General features: G+C 40.1%; 1 protein-coding gene across 1 annotated transcript in view; it reads left to right on the top strand.

Annotated features, from left to right (window-relative positions):
* Positions 1 to 11,344: 11,344 nt before the first annotated feature.
* The window catches only part of COL11A1 (collagen type XI alpha 1 chain), a 184,482-nt gene continuing 175,331 nt past the window's right edge, over positions 11,345 to 20,495 (top strand). The window contains exons 1-2 of the mRNA XM_045028544.1: positions 11,345 to 11,406; positions 12,293 to 12,421. The gene's annotated coding sequence lies outside the window, so the exon portion shown is untranslated. The remainder of the gene's footprint in view (positions 11,407 to 12,292; positions 12,422 to 20,495) is intronic.

The following is a 20,495-nucleotide window of genomic DNA, read 5'->3' as shown; positions in this document are numbered from 1 at the left end:
AATGAGGGTTCCAAGATTGGGCCCTATCCTTTTGTATTTCAATTGTATTCCTAGCATATATGACCACTTGAGGAAAATTTTATGGCTTATGCAATGCAGGGTGTGACTCCAGATGATCATAATGGTTTCATCTGGCCTTAAAATCTATGAATATACTAAACATAGTATTCTTGGATGACTTAACAGACCAGTGCAAATATTGTATAGATGGAGTTTTTATGAATTCATTGAAAACTGCGTCTTTGTTTTTACTTTAAAAGGGAGAGGTAAACAGCAATTTCAGGGCTGTACTGAGAAAATAATACTGGTTTTAAAAAATGTTCAATACATCGTAGGAAATTTGAAACATATTGTCTTAAGCATTTGCCTCCACTTCTGTTTCATTATGAGGGTCTTTGCAATTTAGAAGTTCATCTGCCCCTGCTGCTTGTTCTTCACTTGAAGTCCTAAGCCAATATTTTATGACCTCGCAGTTGATTACTATTGAGATTACTGTGATGTCACAAACAGAGGATACTGACTTGAAGTGGGGATTAAAGCAGCAGGAGTAGACAGATGCTTAATAAACAAAGACCTTGTTGTCATGAAAGTATCTTATTAAATAACAGAAGCAAAGAAGAATACTTTCTAACCAGAATATTTTTGTAAGGTGCCTACTGTGACCCTCTTACTCAACTAAGTAGACCCATAGACTTCAATGGGATTATTTTGAAAGTGCTCATTCATAGAAGGATTGCACAGTGTAGCACAAAGTTTCCGATACGCCATTTAAAACTAATCTTTTGTGGGTTTTCAAATACACAACATGATAAGCATTGCTTTGTAAACCAAAACTCCAGAAATAGTTACTACAAAAAAGGCAGCGTCAGAGTATTGTAGGGGAAGAAGAAATGAAACAATTCACCGGTTTATGGCTTTGATATAAAAATACTGAAATATGTCTGAAGTATGTTTGTAGTTTAAATACTTCATAAATAGCAGGGATCTTGTAATATTTTGCCAGCTTTAAGGATTTGTCACTCTTCATTTAGTATAGTTGGTGTGAACAAGAGGTATCTTATAATAAGTCATTAACTAACACAGTCTTTATGCAGAGATTTCCCTATAGAGATTTTTTTTCTTCCAAAAATGTGTAGCTTTCACATTGATAGAACATGCATCGAATCCTTATGTTATAGGAAAGAACTATGGGTCTAATGCGGCAGCATATAAAACTGGTTTAAAGCCAATGGGAATATTGCTTGCAAAGGTTCTGCAGGGGTGGGCCCTATGGATGTAATCCTTGATAATAAAGGATAAAGTGAGCTTTATACTGGATTTTAACCTGATTTCAATTAAAACAAAAGTGGGCCTAATCCAGAAGGCATCCAAAGAAAAATTAAGTGTCTGTGAATTTATGCCAATTTATTCCATGCAGGGGAATCAGAATCCTTCATATATCCCTGTGCAGGGTACCCAGATGTTGGGTCCAGCTGCATAGGAGCAAATGGGGCTACTTGCCTGCTTATCTACTCAATGGAGCAGGTAGGTATGAAATGTAGAAGGCCTCGGCTCTGTCCCCCACTGGCTGGCCAGAATAGCTGAACCAGTGCAGTGGAGATGGGCTATTAATATAATGCTGGTACAAACCAGCAGTAAATTACTGCTATCAGAATAAAGCACAGTGTGTTTCTGAGTCACAGCCTCCTTGACTCCCGGGTTACTGCAGCTTATGTACCACCACTTGTTCAGGACTGTGCCAAAAGTCAGTGTAGCACTTAGAAGCTTAAGTTTATTTTAACTAGGAGAATGTGAAGATACCAATTCTGACTGAACCCCCATTCTGATTCCTACATATGGGTTTCCTAGAATAACATTTAGTCTGTGTATGTTTTCTCAGTTACACTTTCTATGAAATCACCCTTACAAATAGCATTCTGTCAAAAGGATCAGCTTTCAAATGTTTACATTTACAGCTGAATAACTCATGTTTGAAAACAAATGGGACATAAAGCAAAATATGTGTAATAGATTCTGGGCACAAGTGTCTAGAAACAACCTTCATGCTACAGACACCCGGAAATGCTGCCAGCTTTCAGTTTATGAAAGAAAAAGTGAAAAAAATGAAAATTCTTCCATTTCAAAGACATCTAATAAAAAGAAGCATTCTTTTCAAAAGCTTACAACTTGGCTTTTTGTTGTTGTTCTTTTTTTACTGGAGGGATATTAGGGGTTTTTTGTTTGTTTTGTTACGTTTCCAAATTCAAACAAGCATGGAAAAAGAAAAAATGTTTTGCTTTGACTATACCTTCCCCCCTCTGTTTAGAAAAAAAGAAAGTCAGACTTCTGGTAATTGCTTAGAGTTCAAGTTTATTTTTGAGGAATCTGGAATTAGTTTGCATTTACTCAGGAAGCCAAGAACGGTGCATACAGTTTATCATTCAGTGTATTGTAGTGTTTATAATTCAGTGTATTGTTAACAGTTTGACATCAATAGTGTGCGTATTAGATAATTTCAGATTTTCTAAGAAGTGCAGTGAATGAAGTTCCAAAGATAAATAGCAATAGAAACTGTTTTCAGGTGTTTGTCATATAATTGTATTAAGGAAGCACAGCCCCCATCTCAGCTCTACCATTTAGTAGAGAGGATCACTGCAACCGTACCCTGTGGGTTTTGTAGAGAAAGACCCTCCCCTCATGGTTAATATAGCTTTGCTGTAAATATCTCAGTTTTGTGAGGCAGGGAACATGGTAGTACAGTATCTTCAAAGTCAAAGGCACACCATCTTATTAAATGCAAAGTAAGGATATTGACTGCATATTATTAATTTGCATACAGTTATCTTTCTGAAGACTAGATGATCTCTGGACCCATTTGCACATAGGGTAGGAACAGAGAAGCACAAGATCTTTTCCTGCCCTGCCCTATGCTCATGTCTCCATGCTTAGGAAAGAACAGGGTGTGCTGCTTCCATAGACCACCTGTGGGACACACTGCCCCAAAGGGAGTGAGGAGGAAGTATGATCATGCCTTTGCCCTCCCACCCCCATATTGTTTCACACAGTGGGACCAGACATCCTATGAGGTATCCTGCGCTGTCCCCTGAACATCAGAGAGTTCAGAGAAAAAGTCTGCCAGAGGAATAGTCCCTCTCTGGAGTTTCCCCAGGGTGATACAGATCCATTCCACATCCCACCTAAGTCTATACCTCAAAGGCATGATCTAGCCCTAGAGTTTTAGGAGAATAAAATAATTAGAGATGGACAAAAACAAACTAGCACTCTAGTGTCTGTGAAATGTTGAAGACTCAGGAAAAAGGCAATTTCCTGCACCCCAACCCTGTGCCCCAGTTACTATATTACATATATAATCAAGAAAAATAAACCTGAAAGCCAGTGAGCTGGGATTACTTATTTAACCAGGGGAATTCTTGCACAATGTTGAGTTGACTGTCACGTTTGGGATTGGAGAAAAATTACCATATACATTATATTGACAAAGACCTGGGGTGCCGGGGCTGCCTTCTTGTAGAATGTTGAGTTGCATGTAACCATTTTAGGGGTGCCAGGTGTTCGTTTTTTGACTGGAACACCCGGTCAAAAAGGGACCCTGGCAGCTCTGGTTGGCACCACTGACTGGGACATTAAAAGTCCAGTTGGTGGCGCAGTGGGGGCCTGGGGCTAAGGCAGGCTCCCTGCTTGCCCTAGCTCCACATGGCTCCTGGAAATGGCTGCCAGGTCCTTGTGGCCTCTAGGCACATGGGTGGCCAGGGAGCTCCGTATGCTGCCTCCACCCCTTGGGCCAGCTCCACATCTCTCATTGGCTAGGAACCATGACCAGTGGGAGCTGCAGGGGTGGCACCAGTGGGTGCAAAGGCAGAGCGTAGAGCCTCACTGGCCTCCCAGGCACCTAGGGGCCGCACTGACCTGGCAGCCGCTTCCTGGGAGCTATGGTAAGCGCCGCCAAGACCTCTCACCCCTTTTGCACCCCAGCCCCATACCCCAGACCAGAGTCCTCTCCCATACCCAAACTCCTGGAGTCCATCCCCACTCTCCAACATCTTGCCCCAGCCCTGAGCCCCAACCCCCTCATCCCTGCCCACACCCCAGATCCTGCACCCCAAGCCAGAGTCCTCACCCCCCCTCACCCCAACCCCCTGCTCCAGCCCGGAGCCCTCTTCCATAGCCCAAACCCCTCATCTCTGGCCCCACCCCAGGGCCCACACCTCCAGCCAGAGCCCTCACCCCCACTTTCCGCAGTCCAATCCCCTGCCCTTACCTGAGGAAAGTGAGTGAGGGTGGGGGAGAGCGAGCAATGGTGGGAGGTGGATGGAACAAGAGGGGGCGAGGCCTCGGAGAAGGAGTGGGGCAAGGGAGGGGCCCCGGGGAAGGGGAGAGGTATGGGGCTGGGCAGGGTGTTCAGTTTTGTATGATTAGAAAGTTGGCAACCCTAATCTGTCTCTTGAGCAGTGGGTGTATGGGAGACTACTCCTGCTCTGAGTGTTGTTTAGCATTCACTGGGCATATCCATTGCTGCTCAATATCCTGGATGAACGAAGGAGCCTTCCTTTCATCAGCCCTTTGAGATCACTACTGCTCATTAGTTTCTCAGGCTGGCGCCTGGAAAGAGGAACTACCACTAAATTACAAGTATATTATGCAGTTTTGCTTCTTATAATAGAATGTGTTTCAGGGTTGGATCTGATCAGGAGGGAGACCTCCAAAGAAACAAATGCTACAAGATGTGCTTGGTATGGGGCACATAGCACTATTCTTTTGGCTGTCGTTACTGACAGTGCATCATGTTGTTTATGGGGAAATGTGTGATGTGCAGATGTTTGGATGAGAAATGAAATTGGATTCCTGAAAACTCACTGACAAAAGAACAAATTCCAGTTTGGGCTACAGTAATTCCCCCCAGCAGTTTCAATTACATATGATATCCTTGACTTCCTGTCTTGAGTAGTATTGCTGTCCATCTCTAAGAAATTGCTGCATTCTATCCAGAGGTGGCTACGTTTCCTTGGGATGTATGTGAGTAGCCGATTGTGTGTAAGATCTAAGGACAGCTTTGTTCCATGTTGCAAAGATAAAAAAAAATTATTATGAAATAACAAATCTTTTCTTAAAGCGCAAAATATGCTAGTGTGAATATGGGGTTTCAGCATCAAGAGGACATTGATTTCTATGGAAACTTGGGCCTGTATAGAATTTTGTTTTCACAATTTATTGCTTTCATAATTTATTGCTTTCACAGTGCTTCAAGTTGGCAGGCTTTTAGTAAAACGTCTTGCTGTTAATATTATGCAATGGACCTGGCGTATGGAATATTATATTAAAGGCCAGCAGAACTCTTCAGTCCCTCAGGCTTTTGCAGGAAGATTAAATGAATTCTGCAGCAGGTTTTTCTAAATTCTATAGTAATAATATCCAGGCTGTCTAGACTGCTGTTATTTGGAATCTACGGCTTTACTGTCAAACAGCTAATTAGAGGAGGTTGGCATGTATCCAGAGCTTTAGGGTTTCTAGTGATTTAGTGAAGATTCTACTGCTAGATGAACAGTTTGAAAAAGCACCTTGGAATTGTTATACCTTTACCAGTATATGAAAACCGAAGATACTGGTGTTTCTCTCTAAGGTCCTCTTCATATGGTGACTGGCACTAGTTTTGTTATGCTTCTGTTACCATCCAGTTAGTCATGCTAAGAAATAATTGATAAGTGTTGGGTTATCTTTAATTAGGACGGGGAGGAGACCCCCAAATGCCACATGGACTAAGCAAATGGCTGGCAACAAGAAGCTTCTCTATTACATTATCATCTTTACCAGTGACTGACTTTAATAATAAAGTGCACTTATTGATCACATTACAAACAATGTTAGTAAGTGAATATCAATATCCCTATTTCATATACAAGGAAATGAAGGTTAGAGAGGTTAAGTGACGTTACACAGGTTACAGAACAATTCATTATCAGAATCAGGATTGGAATCCTGGTCTGTTGACTCTTAGTACTATGTCTTATCCCCTTAATCATAATGCTATCCAGGCAAGTTAGTTATTTCACCTCACTGTATCTTAGGTTCCCCATCTGAAAATCTGTGACTATGGGCTTGTGTCAAAGACCACTGAAGTTAACTGAAACACTTCTGTTTACTTCTGTGGGCTTTGGATCAGATTCAGTGGTTTTAATTATAAACCAAATCCCCAAATACAAAGGAATTAAGATGTCCACAGCCATGTAAGCATCACTATTCCCACTATACAGTTGAGGGTCAGTGGAGATGAATGAATCACTTACCTTGACATAGAGATTTAGGCACTGGTTCTGATATTAACTTAGGCCCTAATTCAGCAAGCTACTTAAACTCATGCCTAACTTTAAGCACGTCAGTAATCCCATTCAGTTCAAGGGAGCTATTCATGTGCTTAAAGTAGGGTACATGCTTAAGTAACTTGCTGAACTGGAGTCTTACTATATGACCTAGGCTATGTCATTTAGCCTCCCTAGACCTCAGTTTTCTCACCTCTATAATGGAGGTAATGACATTTACCTGCTAAACAATGTTTCAAAAACTTATATATAAGTTTATCATCATTGACCCAGAGTAAAGCAGTCTTTATACCGTCCTCTTACCCATCTCTAATATCAGATCCTGTAGGAAGAAGGAAGGGAGGCCTGGTTCAGCAAAGGCACCAAACCTCTGAATTTGGAAAACTCCTTACACGGCATCTGTACATCCTTTCATGGATAGGATTACCCGAATTAAAGCAATGAGCTGAAATTGTGAGGAAATTTTGCATAATTGTGACTTTAGTGCCACTCAAACTGTTAAATGGAATGAGAACCTCAATGGCATATAGTAATCAGATTGTCTGTCTCGGTAAACTCTGTCTGCATCCTTTCCTCTGAGCCTCCATTAGATTTTTTAGCTCATCTAAATTCCTTTTAAATACAATCAACAACACTATGCAGTCCAGTCTCTGCTCTCCCTGTTGAAGGAAGAGGTTTGTATATTTCCTTCCACTTCTGCAACTCTTTTCTCATGTGTCCCCTCTCATATTTTTTTTGCTATGAGACTCATCTTTTGTCCTGCAAATTTTATTCAAGGATAGAGCAACACAGGGATCATTTAGGTGCCTAAGTACAGATATAGAGTCTGATTTCCAAAAGCGTCAATGACCCACAGCTCATGTTAACTTCAGCTAAAATTATGGGTACTCAACACTTCTTCAAATGAGGCCATTAGGAGACAAATTCAGGGACTTGGGTTTGAAAGTTTAGGAAAATTGAATACTTACAGATTGTTCACATGGCTGAAATATGTTGTCATAAAGACAAACATTTACAATCAATGAATTCATTTGTGAAAATCAAAGTCTCCTTGTGGATAATTCTTAAACAGAAAACAAAGGTATATTTGTCAGATATATGGCTATTAAAATATTACCCAAGACTGATTACTGTAATGATATTAAGGCATTTAGATTGTAGATGCCAGATGGAGTACCAGCTGAATGTGCATGTGGAGTCTGATCTTGTAGGTTGGGATGATATTGTTGACCAATCTGTGGTGCCATCTGTTCAGTAATAACTAGAACAGTGGTATCAGAACAGCGCTTCCAGCATTCATGATAATATATAAACAAAGGGTGTCACCCTGCCTTCAAGGACAATTTCAGTACAATATACAAGTATTCTAAGAAGCCAAGACGCCAATCAGAATACAAACAGCATTACCTCCTAGCACAAAGGGAATATGTTTATTGGAGGAAAGAGGGAACGAAAAGGGAAAGGTAATTCTCAGTAAAACAAACAGAAAATCAATCAATGTATTGACACCTCCCACATTTCTGGCTGGCTGGACCACTGGGTCCTGAGACCTCAGAATGGTGGCCATAGCTGCCTGAGTAGAAATGGAATGCTCTCTAACTGTTTTTGAGCTCCCCTTTTATGTGGACCTATCCCTGGCAGATGGGCAGTGCTGGAAAGTGCAATCAGTGGATCAGGAGTATCTTTAAACAATTTTCAGGAATCTAAACCAAATGATAATAACAAAGAGTTTTTTGTCCTGTATAAATGTATAGTCCTACACAACGGTCCCATGCCAAAATTCTGTGGTATGTAAGTCCAGTGCAAAGCAAAATCCAGCCTTCAGACTGTCTTATGCCAATGGCTTTGCTTAAACTTAACTATCTATCTAAATAGACAGTGGCTTCTGAGGTATTCCCTGGTGTACTCACAACAGCTGCCACAGTGTGGATGCTGATCTACATGAGCATCTCAAGAACACAAGCAACTGGGTAGTCCACAGCAGGCTACCTGAACTGGGGATTCTTCATAGTCTTTGCCTTTTTTTCACCCAAGGAAGAGAGCAGGGCTGCCCAGAGGGAGCGGGCAAGTGGGGCAATTTGCCCCAGGCCGCGGGCCCTGCAGGGGCCCCCACAAGAATATAGTATTCTCTAGTATTGCAACTTTTTTTTATGGAAGGGCCCCCTGAAATTGTTTTGCCCCAGGACCCCTGAATCCTCTGGGCAGCCCTGGAAGAGAGTGCTGGCTGGAGTCCAGCAGGATAAGGGCCAGGGTCTTCAGAGAACTCAAACTATCTGGGTTCCTCCCTACCAAAACTGACTTCTTTGGTTGTTTGCTCCCTCTAGCTTGCCCCTTCCCTTCTCTCACTCAGTATTGATCTGGCTGGGGGAAAGGGGAGGCACAGCAGAGCATAAGAACAACTGTTTACTCTTTCCAGGAACACTTAGTACTGCAGCTTCAGGTATTAGTCATACACTGACTATGCACAGCCACTCTCAGGAGTAAGTTGCACCTTTAAGGTTTACCTTAAGAATAATTATGATAAATATTTAGCACATACATAGTACTTTTCATGTATAGGTCTCAAAGTACTTAACAAAGATCAGGAAGTATTAATAGACTCATTCTACACACAGGGAAAGTGAGGCACAGGGAAATTAAGAGTCTTATCCTACATCATGTTACAGAGTCAATGACAGAGCTGGATGAGAGGTCACATGTCCGTTTGCTAGACTGATGTATCTATCAATACACTTCTAACAATATTTATAGAATTATTCTGACAACTGATCTGACAGCCTATGAAGTAAATGCAATACGAGACAGTTACAGTTTCACTGAATAAAACTTTTAGCATTAACAAGTATGTAGATTTCAGGTGCATATTCAGTTACTGCAAATTAACTAAATATATCAGCTCAGATAATATGATAAACAATTTGGCAAATATTGTATGAATATATTAAATGCTTTGGTAAATATTGTAGAAAAGCAAAGGTTTTTTTAGTTATGAGCAGAGCTAAAAGGATTTGGGGGGGTTGCTTTCTGTAACTTTTCCTTTTATATGGAAACAATACTGTATAAAGTTGTTAATTTCTCCAAAATATGTACATGGAAAAATTTTCAACTACTGTTAATTAAAAAAAAAAGCTATTAAGAGGTTTACAGTCACTTTAAACGCTTTGAGATAATTGTGAATTTTCACAGCTCTTTTGTAAATTTTGCATTTGCAATATTAATTTATTAACTTGCAAAAGCAAACTGGTAAGGGGATTTTTTTTTAATTTTTGTAAAAACAGAATAAAATGTTGTTGTTAAGGTACATGTTTAAAAATATCAAGTAATAGAATCACCAAAAAAACCCTAAATTCCATTTCAGGAAAAAAATTATACTTATGGGATTTGATCTAGAACATATGCTAAATTTCAACAAGATTATATTTGTGCCTGAATAATAAACCCATGAAAATAGGATTTTATAGTGGACATGTTGGCAGATTTTCTTTAAGTAGTTTAAATGGTGTCATTACATTAAGAAATAAACTAGGAAACCAGAAAGCTTGCCTTAAAAAATCATCAACATATGAGTCTTGCAGGGGCTCTCAGCAGTGCTATTTTTGCTGTCCAGAGTAGAGGGTCTTTTCTGGTATGATGTTGTTTTTACACATTATACATAGGGATAGATAAGAAAATAACATTCTGTATTAACTAGTAGAATGTCTGTTTTGATACATTTCATATTGTATTTTCAGATATCACTTATTGTAGTTCCATTTCTCATTGAAAGAGACCATGATTGGGTTTGATTTTAGCTTTTTTGTCTTTTTCTTTTTTCTGTTATTCTCTGTTTTGTAGTACAGTTGTGATACAAACTCTTGGAATTACAGTGCTGATCGCTTGCATGCTGAGCTTCATGCTGGCAGTAGGAAGTGCCCCGAATTAAATCCTAGGAATTTAGACTAGTTGTTCCCACTGACCAAGTATGAAAACTGCATGAAAATGATAGCTCAGAAGTTGTACTTTCCCAGCCCCCTCACTTCCAAATAGATAAAATGTTCAAGCAGAGATTTACAGCTAGTCCAGTTGATATAAAATTACCTAGCTCTTCAATCTGACCAACAATAGACTCATAGACTTTAAGGTCAGAAGGGACCACTATGATCATCTAGTCTGACCTCCTGCACAATGCAGGCCACAGAATCTCACCCACTCACTCCTGTAACAAACCCCTAACCTATGTCTGAGTTATTGAAGTCCTCAAATTGTGGTTTGAAGACCTCAAGCTGCAGAGAATCCTCCAGCAAGTGACCCGTGCCCCATGCTGCAGAGAAAGGCGAAAAACCTCCAGGGCCTCTGCCAATCTGCCCTGGAGGAAAATTCCTTCCCGACCCCAAATATCACTCACTCACTCATGCCCGTCACCCCAATCGGGGTATGGGCCGCCAACCACAGATCTCCAGAGTCTTCTATCCAGGGCCATTTGCTCTAGCTGGTTCCAGGTATAGCCCATTTTTTTGCTATCAGCCTAAAGGTCGCGTCGCCAGGTATTTCTTGGACGGCCTCTTTTCCGCTTGCCTTGGGGGTTCCACCGCAGTGCCTGTCTGGTGATGTATACCCCAAATATGGCGATCAGTTAAACCCTGAGCATGTGGGCAGGACTCACCAGCCAGCACCCAGGAAAGAATTCTTTGTAGTAACTCAGATCCCACTCCATCTAACATCCCATCACAGACCACTGGGCATACTTACCTGCTGATAATCAAAGATCCAAAGTGCCTGGCCTGGGGCAGGACATTAGCAAAGCAAGGGAGGGGTGTGGCAGTGACATCACAAAGACCTTTTGCAGGACCTCAGACTATTGGTCAAAGGTGGTAGGGAGGTGGTGACCTCACAGAGAGTTGCTGACATCAGCCAGGCAGGACAGGGGCGAGGAGCCAGGGAAACCTCAGAGACCGCTGTGGCTTTGCTTCAGCAAGTCTCCTTCTCCAGGTCTCTCTTTGAGGACTGAGAGAGTATTCGAGTTCACGTACGTGAGCGCCAGGAGGAACCTCTTTCGAGTTTTCTCCTTCCCTTTTAGTGATTTTACTGGAAAACAGACGTCCCTGTTTAGAAGGTAAGAGCCTCCTCGAGGTTTGAAACCTGTTCAGTCTGATCCATCTGGTGACATTTGGTAAAGCTGTCATTCAGAATAGCAGAAGCAATACATACAAATAAATGTAATTAAGTCAAGAAAACTTAAGCATGAATAACTAATGTGTATCTGTTGTCTCTGGTAGATTACAGGACTATAAAGACTAATGGAGTGGCAGGACCAACTGTGAATTAATTAAAGTATAAAAAAATAAGATTAAAACATTAAAGAAGAGCTTTATTTGCTTGATGGTGTTACAAGCAGATCAATTACTAATAAGTTGAGAATGTATTTCTTAATGATTTTACTGATATCATAGGAATTTTATTCTGCCTTTGAAATGCATTAATAAGTCCCATTAGCAGTTATGGGAGCTGAATGTGTTTAGGGACAGCAAACGAGACTTCAAGAACATGTCCTCAACTTTGGAGTTACAAAAAAAACTGTGTTATGTTGACAATAAATTGTTTTTTTGATACAGTAAGTGGATTAAATGCAATTATATTTCATCATATTGGTTATTCACAAATTATTTCCCTTGATTATTTTACCATCAGTGGTGTGTGACTTTCACCTAGATGACATATTTTTTGCTCCCTGACTGGATAACCAAAACATTAATAAACAAGTGGAGGAAAAAAGTATTTTAAAATGGCTGTTCAAAAAATTCTAGAATGCACTCCTGGTCTCATTGAGGCAATGGCAAAAAAAGTCTAAATTTAAATTAAATCATCTATAGATTATTTAAATGTTATTTGATGCATAAAATGAAGCATCTGATATATGCTTTATGCTTCCTGTTTTCTTCTGTGACGTGCAATGGTGATATTTGTTTTTGTTAATTTAATCTATTTATGCTGATCTGCAGGGTGATATCCAGCAGCTATTGATTGTAGCTGATCCCAGAGCAGCGTATGACTATTGTGAACATTATAGCCCAATCTGTGATTCCCCTGTCCCCAATGCGCCTCAAGCTCAAGAACCTCAAGTTGATGAGGTGAGTAATTACTTATGTATTACTAGATTTATTGCACATTAGCAGTTGTGCTGGATACATATTACCTGGGGAACATTTCATTGCAGCTAAAGAGCATTCATTGTCCTGGACATGCAGGAAGAAAGACAAAATGCAAGGGAGGAGGTTACAGGGGGGTGTATGTGTGACTACTCAATACCTGTTTATCTTTGGTATTTCTAAGGCGCTTTTCACTATGGCCAAGTCTACAATTAGAAGCTTACAGTGACACAGCTGTTCTGTAACAGCTGTGCTGCTGGAAGAGTGCTTGTGTAGCTGCGTTATGCTGGCGGGTCTCCTCTGCTAGTGTAAATTGGAATAGCTCCCTGGACTTCAGTGAAGCTACACCAGCTGAAACTCTGGTCCATTAGGTCTCTGGAGGCATTGGGTATCTTGGTAGATTAATGAGGTAGTGGTATGATGTCCTTACATCTGGGTGTGTGACTGAGAAGTGTAATGAGTTGCTCTCTTGGGGCAGCCACTACAGTTGCCTGCAGTCTCATTCCTTAACGTGCACGTAAACATTTTAAATGTATTGACCTCCCGCCAGTGGCTTCTGTCAGACATAGTCTAGCTGGATGCATTTTGAGACTAAATTAATTAAGATATTCATATTAAAACACAATTAGACAACACAACCCCCTTCCCTCCCAAGAGTCATCAGAGGCCACACACCATATTACAGTTTGGGGCCTCCAAATCCTCAGTGTATTTGCAGATTGGAATTGTGCTTTGAACTTAAAAAAAAAAGCCAGATATGTGCAAAACAACATTATCACCTAACATCACCGCTCCCTCTCCGGGCCAAGAAATAACCCATTCCCGAGAAGGAAGAACTGTAGGCAGTACTAGAAAGCAGGGAGCTCATTTATAAGAATCTTCTCTTATCTAAAGCTCCCCTTGAAGAGCTGGAGTTAGGTTTTTTTTAAGTTATTAGAACGGGCTTCTGTGGTAGATCAGATTTTCCCATAGAAAAGTGCCCTGCGTCCCCACCACCCTAATCTCCAAAGCAGAATCTGCTCCTTACTAAGGCTAGTATGGCCCACAAAGTTGCCTTTTTCCCCCGGCTCAGGCTACTAGAGGTGGAAACTAGGTCTAGCCATGTGTCTTGCATGCACCCACAAGTGCCCTACTGAAGTCACATGTATAATCAAGACCTAAATCTAGAGTGTGAATTCCTACTGGGTGTGGCTGCTGCTGAATTATTAGATTATAAAACATCATTTATAAGGCATGTAACATCTGCCATGTGAAGCAGTGCCCAGGGTAGCATGTGCATGCTCTCAATCATGAATGAATATAAAATTATTGTTTTAATTGCCCACAGTCATAATATTATGTATATACTATGCCACAGCTAAAAGTTGGACGGTGTAGGCAGCAGCAGCAGCTGTTGGGAGATAGTATTCACCTGTAGATTGTACAGATTGTACAGATGTATAAAACCTTTTATTATAACTGTAATACCTACATGAATGTACACTTATATATAGTTACGTCAGTGATCATACACAGTAGATATATATTTAGTGTATCCTTTGATTGCCAAACATAATCCAGTAGATTGAGAAAGGATCATACAGTTTAAAATGGTTTTGCACTATTCCACTTGAACACACAGTGGAGACTTTAAACTTGTTCAACACTTAATGCAGCATTTATGGCCCAGTCCAAGGCCCCCTGAAGTCAGTGGGAGTCCTTTCAGTAACTTCAGTGGCCTTGCATCAGGCCCTCAGAGTTTGATGTCTTGTTCATTTGCTTTTGTTAAGGCCTCTCATTCACACTTTGGTAATTAAAAATAAAATAAACACACATTCCTGGGTCCTTGGAGGTTTTGCACTATGTCTAAAAAGAAAAATGTAACTTTCATAAAATAAAACTGGTAACATGAAATTTTAAAGTGAATTCAAGGGACAGAAACTTAAAAAAATTAAAGAAAATGTTTTACTTCTGGCTGCCCATTTAGTGCTGGAGTCCTGCTAGTGACTAAAAAGGACATATGGTCATCCAGCTGACAACCAAGAGCTCAGACATGCAGCTTTGCTCACGTGAAAAGTCCCAATAAAGTCCATGGATTCCTTTAAAATGTATTATTGGGCATCTGAAATAATCATAGAAAGTCAGCAATGCTATTGCTGAGACTGAATGACTTTCATACCAACAGTTCTTGCCTGGCTTCAGTCCTTGATTAAATCTAGATTCAGAAAATTGGCCAAACCAAGGTATGTACTGTTAGAAGATATAGAAGAGAATTTGTCAGGAGTATGTTGGCAGGGCATCATTACAGGAACTGATACTTTGACCAGAGCAGAAATAGACAAAAGTGTGCACTTGTAGAGTACTTTAATATATGTCCCCAATATCAACTACAAAGACTGGAGGAAGTGTCTGTGTTCCATGAAAGAGAACCTGAAATGGGGATAGGGTAAATGAAGTTTGTGCTGTTGCACCTAGAAAATTAAAGCTCATTCAATTTGATACCACACGTTTCTTCACTAACACTTCTCTGAAACCTCCTGAGTTGTCCATAAACAGGAAGATTTAATCTGGGAATACAGATGAATTTGTAGACCACAGGAAGAAATGTCTGAAGAGCAAATATCTGTTAAGAAGATGTAGGCCTTAAGTGACCCTGAGAATTTACTTGTGACCACTGTGTGACCTCTACAGCATAAGAAGCATTTGCTCTTTTACAACTAGTGATTTGGAATATCAGTTTTGAATTTGTCTCAGATGATTAACCTGAGAGTTTGACTCTGCTCTAGTCTATAGATTTATTGGTTGCTAATTCTGAATGACTGTTTCAGCAAAGGTTTTTTTAAAATGCTGTTTTAAAGTAGAAGTAAAAAAGAGAGAGGAGAGTAGGATTAATGCTCAAAGCAGAAAAAAATTTGGGTTTAAAGATGTATTTTTTTATCAATTTCTTGACCTTTTGGAATCTTCACACACAGTTCTTGCATAATGTTTTGGCACTAGAAAAGGGATAGTGAATTTCCCAATTTATTTTCTTCACAACTTGGAAAGTTTTTCTTTTCTAGCAAGTGCCAGCTGAAGTCTTACTTTACAGGAGTCACCATTAAAACATCTTCATTTGCCAATGGTTACTGCACCGGTATCCAAGATATCACCAGTTTTCTCTATGCTTAGTCCAGAAAATAACTGCAGTGTCTAAAAACATTGGAAAATATGGTGTATTTTAAGTGTGTAAGGGATGTGACTATTTTTCTGTGCACTTGAAATCTCTTAAACTTTGCTGGTCGCTGAGACTGGCTGCCTTTCTGTGTGCCGTTTAGGGGTAAACTGTTATGGAGGTAAAACATATTAAATGTGCTGAAACTTTGATTTTACTCTTTCTTGTTTTGTTCTAAACTATCTAAACTATATGTCATAAAAATTGAAATTTACTGTTTCCATATGTGGAAACATTACTGTAATTGCTGATTTACTAATAGCAATCTCTATACTTCCTATTAATCTGTTTTTTTTGCTATTGGTTGTTCTTTTCTGCTCATAAAGTGTACATTAATTTCTGCTGGTTTGTTGCAACCATCTTTTTGATGATTACCTTACATGCTTTTGGATGTTTTTGGTACCTTAGAACATGTAGGCGGATTAGGGATCTTTTACTTTTAGACTTGATGAGTATTGAGTGATGGCCTGCTGTCATAAAGCCAATAAAGTATACACAGAAGTTAATTTCCCTAACTATGCAGAAGCTGTTTTTCCCTGTCAGAAAAAAAATTCCTGATTTTGCAAAATGAAGAAGGTCCATAGCAGCATCTCCCAGATGGACCATAACCAAATGAAAACTAAGTGGATGGGACAGATACATAGCTTCAGCTTAGGTTCTTAGACGTTCTAAATAAAGGGGAGTCACGAGATCTCATTTGGAACAGAAAATCAGGTTGCTTCAGGCCCACCATTAATAAAACTATTGGGACTGCTGATATCCACCAGAAAGTATCCTTATCCTTCTGTCTTGAGATACACTCATTGTGTTTCCTGCCCATATTTGATGGTGAAAGTTGGGCTTTTTAGGGTTCACAGCATATTTGATAATATTAGATAAGGGCTCTTTTTTGGGGGAAAATAAATGAAGCTGATACTGTGCTGGCTAGACAGCTTAGAAAATGGGCCTAGAATGTGTTGGGGGTAGAGGTAAGCCATGAGACTCTCAGTTTGCTATGTGGAACCTCCCTTCTGGCTTTCACTGGAGGGCTTAGGGAGGTGGGAGGATCCTTACCTATTGAGAGCCGACAAAATAAGGGAGAAAAGCAAAGAAAAAGAGAGGAAAGCATTTCTGTAGGAGGTGAGGGTGGAGTGGAAAAGAGAGCGGAGCTTTCTGTACTTCCCATCCCTCACCTTAGAAGCCTAACAAACATTACACTCCTTCTGAACGGGTCTATGATTATTGCAGCATCAGCAGGACATTTGGATTGTACAATATGGTGAGATGCTAGGGGGCTACTGGCCCAATCTATTCAGAGATATTACAAGGGTGTTTGTGGACATACCTATGAAAAATTAGCTATTTATACTAAAGACACATCCTCTGGTGTATGTGGATTTTTTTTAAGCTTTCCATTTCACCGAAACCTGCTCTATATGATTTCATTTTTAGTCCTATATTCGATTATAAGGTTAATTTACTCTAGCAGTAAGTTCCAAATAAAGCCTGTCTCCTTAGAGAGAATTTCCAGTAAGATCTCATTTCTTTAGGATACCAAGCAAACTAGGGCATGTGTTATATTAGTGATGCAAACTTCACACATAACTGAATGACTTTACTGTTTGTTGAGAGAACCTCCTTCATACTGAGCCTATACTTAGGGTAGGAAGAGATTCAATATTAGGACCAGATTATGTCAAAGGGCAAGAAAGAAAAAAATCTCTGCCTGGTATTTTCAAGGGGGCCTAAGGTAGTTAGGCACCCAAATCCCTTGGGAATTCAATGTGAGTTGGGCACCTAACTTCCTTGTAAACACCTTTGAAAATATCATCCTCTGTCTTTTGTCAAAATATTTCCTAAACCCTAAATGAAAATGTTTTAAATTCAATTCCAGCTAAATCACATTAGACTGGCCACAGCCACTTTAGAGAAATTAGAGAAGAAAAAGACCTATTCAGCCATCTATTCCATCCTCCTCAATGTTGTATTGGTCCCTGTAGTATATTTTCTAGTGAATTGTCCAGGCTAGTCTTCACTGGTCTCAGCTATGAGAGTTTCACTTCTTTCCTTGGAAGATTATTCCACAGCCTAATAAATCTCACTGTTTGACTTGTGCTGTAGAAATTGCTCCTAAAAGGGAACTCTGCTTTGTTTCTTTTGGACCTGTCCCAAATTCATGGAGTTTTTGGGAAGAAATGAAATGTATGCTTTCAGTGATACGTGCGTAGAAGCAAAGATGCAAATGGCACCTATGCATGCTGTCTTGAAGACTCCAGGCATCTTTTTACCTTGTTATTTTAGTCTACCTGCTTTCAGCTGTTTTGATGATTAGAAGATCTGGTTTTCCATGGAATAGGGTGAGGCAAATTTTCATGTCTAGAACAGGATCTTCATCCATATTTGGAGAACTACAGTTAACTAAATTAGCAAGTGGTAGAGATAACAAACTTTCTAATTCTGAACAAAAAAATGGAGATTTTTTTTAAGGCAACGGACTTAACAAACATTATAAGTATTTTGGTAGCTACTGATAGTCATCTGCTTATTTATGGCACCTTCATCTCCTCCATGCACATTGCTTAGGCAATGTGATGCAAAGACTGTCTTTTAGGTACATCACATTTAGAACTTTCCCATCTGTCTTAGGGGTGACAACTGCTGCCATCTGTGCTTGTATCTGTTGGATTTTTAAAAATTCTCTAATTTTGCTTGGCATCCTTTCACTATTTTATTTCATTTTATAAAGTTCTAATATTCCTTGAATTGTTCAGAGAGATCTTTGTTCCTCTTTAGCTAGCTAGGAGGCTTCACTGACTCTTTAGAGATATGTCAATTTGACTGTATTGCAATATTTTGTTCTATGATATGGATTCCTATCTCTCATTTTTCATTTGGCTCCTGCCTTATTTGCGGTGGTTTTATTAATTGTTTCCTGTCACCAGTTGTAGGTTGTTGTTTTTATCATAAATGAAAGTTGCAAAAATTTACAGTTGACAGAAAATTTTCTTAAACTTCCAAGTAATTTCTGGACTGACAGCAGAAGAATCCATTTTTAAAGTAAGGTTCATCTCAGAATATTTAAGCCATTCCTACAGTCAGAATCTGTCTTGCCTGCTGCTGCTGTTCTGGTGCCCCTTAAATTCATTTGATGAAGAAAACAGTGCATCTATTTAACTGAAGCTGCATGACAATCTGGTCATGTAATATAATCACCCTGCTTGCTCTGGTAAAGAAAGCATGAGGTCATAATGGAAAGATTTTGTCCCATCAAGGAACAGCAGGTTTTATTCTTCATTGGACTTCTATGAAAACACCCATATGCAATAGTCATTACAAGAATAGCTCTGCTGTAACTATTGGTGGTCTTACCATGCAAGAGAAAAGAACAGAAGAAAATTGCATTATGCTTGGAATGTCTGTTACTATTTTACTGAGCTCCAACTGTTGTCCCATTTGGCAGTCCTAGTTTCACTTCAGACATCACTACCACCCTCTCTGCAGTATCAAAGTGAAATCACTGGGGAAGATAATGATAATAATTAATATGGGACTGAATAAACTCCATGGTTGCCGATGTGCTGAGGAAACTCATCTCTATGTCTCTTTTTCATCAGACCCATATATAGCCCTTGACAGGCCTTCCCAGTGTGCACCAGAGTTGAAAGCCATTTGATAAAGCTCAACCTGGACAACACGGAAGTGAGTTGCTCAGCTGTGACAGGTGTTTTTTTGTACCTGGGGAAATTTATAACCACTACACAAATTGAGGGTATTTGCATGATCATTGTCAAAGTGACCCACAATCACCATCATCAATATTCATTAATACTTCTAGACCCTTGGATTCCATCACTGGCCAGAAGTATCTTTCTTTTGGAATAGCTGGCAAAGAAAATTATGGTCCTTCTTTTCATGTACAGTCTTCATTTTTGTCATCCATACCGTTATTCCCTCTAAGGTAGACCTTAGCAATAGACGTTCTCTGGGATTATCTGCAAAAGCCACCCAGAAGCTCCAATTGGTCCAGAAGACAGCTGCCTGCCATCTAACTAAACTGTGCCAGCAAAAGCATATCACATCTCTGGCTTACTTTCTGTGGTGGCTGCCAGTAACCTCCCAGGTGAAATTGAGGGTACAGGTCACAATTTATAAATCCTAAATAGCATAGGCCTAGATTACCTGAAGGCTACGTCTGTATCTGATCTATCTATGTATGGGTAACTTCTGCTTTTCTAGAATGGTGGAACAATAAGTACCAAGTGGGAAACTTGTAGGATGTGACAAAAGGGAATTTTCAATTTTCGGATGAAACCTTTGAAAATTGCTCTCATCAAAAACACATTTAAGTACAAATCTGACTACATTTGGAAAGAGTTGGAGGGGACATCCCTTTGCCCAGACTTTCACTGATAATGCAATATGAAATTCTGGGGACTTGATGTTAGTTGGAAATAAAAATCAGATATCAGAAACTGAGCACTCAGAAATTGAGGCACCCAAAATTAGGACAGGTGACATGTGGGGGTCACCTGCCCCCCAGATTTTTGCCAGGGTTTGCTGGCCCCACTCGGTCACATGGTGCTCTCTCCCTGCAAGGCAGCCACTGTAGCTGGGAGCTATGGCCATGGGGAGAGGAAGCAGCAAACAGCTGGGAGCTTTAGGGAGAGCTTCAGGAAGAGCTGCTGTCTCTCCCCGTGGAGCTAATACCTGGGAGCTTCAAGGAGGGACTATTGAGGGTAAGAGGGGGACATGCCTGGGGGGGCATAACTCAAGCTGTTGGGGGAAACTTTTAAATTGTGCCCCCTCCACTCTCAGCAGACACCAGTCGTCTCTTGCTAAGTGAGTTGTCGTTTCCATTAGTGAGCAAAGGGCATTTTGTGGGGAGAT

Source organism: Mauremys mutica, chromosome 8, assembly GCF_020497125.1.
Source record: "Mauremys mutica isolate MM-2020 ecotype Southern chromosome 8, ASM2049712v1, whole genome shotgun sequence".
NCBI lineage: Eukaryota > Metazoa > Chordata > Testudines > Geoemydidae > Mauremys > Mauremys mutica.
This window is presented reverse-complemented; position numbering and strand designations above follow the sequence as displayed.